Below are 4,900 nucleotides of genomic sequence, written 5' to 3'. Positions count from 1 at the left end.
TCCAGTTTGAAAGCTGGGAGTAGCAGCCCACGAAGGGAAAGTGTTCGTCCAATCAGGTGGGGACAGCCTTGTGTCTAGTGGCAGCCCACCAAGCGTCCAATGTTGGGAAGATGAAAAACACCCCTGTGGACACGTACCATGAGTCTGGACGGTGCACATGCATGAACATGCACTAAAAGGCATGTGCGGCCGGCCCGCCTATTAAACAAAGCACAGAGAAGCTCAAATTACAACACACACAGAGGGAGAGTGACTTCAGTGACTCCTCTATATCTTTATATTGCAAATAGTTGTTTGATGCTATATTAAAGCTCTGGATATCGTATAGAGCACTGGTTCCCAGCCTGGGGGTCCAGACCTCCACTAGGGGTCGTCAAAGCTTCATGGGAAGTCGAGAGGCCTTCTTCAATTTAAGGGGTGTAAAACAACATTTTTAAAAAAGATATACAGTTGCCCTATATCTTGGCATTTGATTACTTGGCTTTTGAAAACTAAATTAAATTGTTATTTTTAAAGTTTGGATTTTTATTTCAAATATAAACTTAAAACAACTCTCACAGGATAAGGGTGTAGTGAAGACCTGAACATAAGCTTTATTCACAGTGCCTAGTTCCTTCTCTGCTGAACAGCCTCGTCCTGCATTAGAAAAGTACACTGTTTAAACAACCAAAGATAGAACAATGGCCAAGCGTCAGGGAGAAGAAAACAATGGATTTTGTCAAAAAAAGAGCCTATTAAGTATGAATGATTGTTACAAATAAAATTTAAAAAAAAACATAATTCAGAGAATTGTATTAAAAGTCTTTAAAAATAACAGGAAACTCATTTCTGATGCAATATTCACAGGAAATAATCTGTTCAAAAGTCATCCAAATCGCTCGTTTTACACAAACTTCCTGCAGTTATTGTGTTCACTATTTGGGTTAATTGTACAGTTTATCAGTTGTTCTTTACTGTTATTGTTATGCATTGAATATAATATCCATAAAATATGTAACTTAGTCAGGGGTTGTCAGTTTACTGAATGATAGAAAAGGGGTCCCCTAAGGAAAAAGATTGGGAAACAATGGTAAAGAGAACTTTTAAGTGATATGTGGGACAATGACTTCAGCAGGTTAGTTTTAAAGGAGATTTGCATGATTCTTTATCCTGTCTTAATATGATATCATCTATTATATATAAAAAAAAGGTTTGGCTGTTAGGACGACACATTAACACATGGTCAGCTGTTTCTGATGAGGTAATAATTATTTTTACCATCTGTATTGTTGTAAAAATGAATGGTTCCAGTCAGCAATGATCCAGCACTGCCATCTGCTGGAGGTTTAGGCAGTCTGCAGCAGATTCATTAATTGAGATTTAAATTTAGGCTATAAGTGAAAGGTGACAGGCCCCTTGATGTCCATGATGACTGGCTTCTGGACTTAATAAAGCCCTGCTTGAGGAGCAGAGGCTGGGAAAGTCACCTTCATACTGTAGCTCACATCAGAAAACTTACAAACAACTGACCGGAGACCACCGTCACTTCTCACTGCAGCCTAATAATGACACAATATTTATTTCATCATTTTGTTATTTTTACATTGTGTTTGTTTCACCTGCATCAGAGATGTAATGAACATATTTAAGCACACTTGCTGGAATAAATAATCTTCATGATAAACAATTGTCACAGACTGTCCCTCCTCTCCAGCCACATTCCCTACACTTATGAAGGTAATACAATAATAACACGGAGGCTCCATCGTCAGAACTAAGAGAGTAATCCCTTTATTACTCCCACCTTGTCAACGACGACGCATTACAGCTTCACGTTTTTCCATTCTTACCTTTCACAAATAAAGCCCTAGACATATACATATACGTACACTGCATCACTGCTTCCCAGAGGAACTTTAATTTACTCAGAGCATTTCACTAAGAGGCAATTCAACAAAATAACTAACAGTACTGCTGCCCGTTCTTCTCTCTGCAAGGTCTTCACCTATTATAAGCAGCTATGCAATGTGAAGCTGCAGTTGATCCAAATAAAGAGTTTCTCCAGTCCTTGTTGGATATTAAAATGTATGAACACACTACGGTACAATAATTCATTCCTGTTGTATGGCTTTTTTCACATCCTCCACTGCCTTGCATTGACATTATCAAAATATGTAGTTTTTTTGTAAAGGGACTTTTTGTAAGAATCAGAAATTGCTTGTCAACGGCGACACCTGTGGCGATTAAATCAACGAAAGTCAGCGTCCTGTTGCTCGCGCTTGTGCTCGCTCTACATAGACATGAACGAGCATCGCTCAAAACAGTGAGGCGACACATGTAAGCTAAAACCACAATGTCACTCTATATTTCACCTGCTTGGCAGTAACGTTAGCTGACCAGATGAAGGTCTCTCCATTAATGCTGAGGGGACAGAGGGAACAGGGGAGACACCGGAGTTTTGGTCAGAGACAATAACGTTTCTCGCTGCGGAGCCCCGTCACTTCACAAGACACGGGAAACCTCTGTTGGTCTGGAGGAGCTGCAGCATTTATTTTTGCACAAACGTCCACTGTACATTCACTAGATATTCTCAGAGCTAAACTAACTCTTCTGCAGTGTGTAGTGTGCGTGCATGCACGTGAGGTGGAGCGAGCTGAGCGAGTGAGAACGAGCGCGGTGTGTGAGTGAAGGCAGGCAGAGGAGCAGAGTACAGCAGAGACTCCGGCCCTCGAGACCAAAGCTACGGTCTTCCTCGCGTCCTCCGACTGCGGCCAACACTGTTTTGCAAGACGGGCTTCACTAGATATAACTTTGCGGTTTTGGTGCTTCCGTGTAGTTTGTGTTGGAGTCTTGTCTGAACAGCGTAGCCACACACGAGCGCGTATGGGACACCGAACCAGATTGATTTATACGTGTAAGAAGTTACAAACAGTCCCTTTTAATTAATGGCGTAAAAATAATTTTTAAGTCCCATGACCTGCCATCTATTATTCCATTACTTTCCTGATGTTTTAGGCTTTTGCCGTGGTATCGTTTCAGTATCGGTATCAAGATACTTTAGGCAGACATCATATTGAATTCATAATTTTGGTATTATGACAACACTAGGCCCACTTATCCCTATTTTAGTCAGCAAAGGGCCCTGAGTTCGTAATTCAGATAACTTAAATAAGTAAGGTAATGTCCTGTTTCTCTTTTACCTATACTCTTTTAGTTGTCTTTAGTCCCTATATTCACCTTTAATTAATTGTAACACCACTATTATCAGTCTATGTTTACTCAACCCTTCTACCATATCTATTCACTGAACAATAAACTGAGCATGTGAATGGACACTCTCAAGCCCGCATTAAATAAAGTAAACCTTCCTTTCAGGCCTGATGAGACACTTGAGAGCGTCGGCATCACTCACAGGAGAGTAATAACATTAAAGTGTTGGTACCTTGATAAAGAGTTCAACCTGAGTCCAATCTGCATCTGTTACCATGGTGACAGCAGAGGTCCAATGATGGAGTCGTCCGTCCCGCATGGTCCAATTCTTCTTTATATATATTTATATATGTTTATTTAGGTTCTTTGGTGTTTCCCTCTCACTTCCTGCCATACCTGAGATCTTTCTTCTTTTTCTTCGTTGGAGTTTTATGGTGGTTGGCTTTACAACAACTTTATGGTGCATTACCGTCACCAACCTGTTTGAAATGTAGTTACACTAGTTTTACTACTAAAGAAAATGAAATGAATAAATAAATAAATAAACAAATAAATAGATAAGTTACCTGTGATCTTTTTCTTCCTTTACGATTTTATGGTGGTTGTTAAGGGGCATTACCACCACAACGTTGGAGTGTGGACCAGAGTAACTATCCCCTAAGAAATGTATAAAGATAATTAATTAATAAATAAATAAATAAATTAATTAATTAATAAATAAGTACTAAAAAACATATTTCACTGATCACTTAATTTTATTTTTATTTGTATTTAACTTACTGTTTTCTTAATGGAGCTTTGCAGCAAAAAGTATTTCACACGATTGTACTTGTATAACCGGTGTGACAATAAACATCTTGAATCTTGAATCTTGTGATCAGTCCCAGTTTCTTTAGTGAAATAGTCTCCCTAACCAGATGTCAAATACATTTATTTATTTATTTATTTATGTTTTAGACTCTCGTTCTCTACAGTAGCTCCACTGATTCTTCTACTTGACAGCATTCACATAATCCTGAGGGATGTTTATTTATAAAGTGCAGTGTTTTATTAAGTCTGGAATGTCCTACCCTCAGGCTTGTTCAGATGTTCTCCTTTTTAGTGCTCCTTCTGCATATACCTGTGATCCAATCCACCTCAAACAAATGAATGACCTGTAAACTACCACTTCCTCTTACTAACCATGGACTCTTCAAAATAAAAATAGAACTAGACCTAGACCTAGAACTAGAACAAATAAAACAGAATATTTATTACTATACATCTATATCTTATATTAATTATCAATAAACTTATTTGTTACACTGGACTGTACCTTTTCAATCTTTCATAAATGTTCTATTAATCTTAATCTTTCAATGAAATAGCTGTTGAACTATAAGCTACTTATAACAATGCTGTTTGTTTTTTTAACAAAGTCAAATAATTTTTATTACAAAGTATTGTATGTTTTCATTTTGTTGTCAAGCCAGAATCTGAACCTGAACCCATAAATTACCCATATACAGTTTCCCTGCTAATTTCCTGCTATTCTGTGAACTTATTTCAACTTCTGAAAAAATAAAGCTCTTCGAAAAAAGGCAGTAATGATCTAAAATTCAATTGCGTAAGGAAACAGATAATAATAATGTGTCACTTAATGAGATTATCATGTTAGGCTACTAATAGGAAGATTGGTGAGAGGCAGGGCTTGGCTTATTACATCCAATGA

The sequence above is a fragment of the Sebastes fasciatus genome, chromosome 2 (assembly GCF_043250625.1).
Source record: "Sebastes fasciatus isolate fSebFas1 chromosome 2, fSebFas1.pri, whole genome shotgun sequence".
NCBI lineage: Eukaryota > Metazoa > Chordata > Actinopteri > Perciformes > Sebastidae > Sebastes > Sebastes fasciatus.
Note: the sequence above shows the minus strand (reverse complement) of the source record.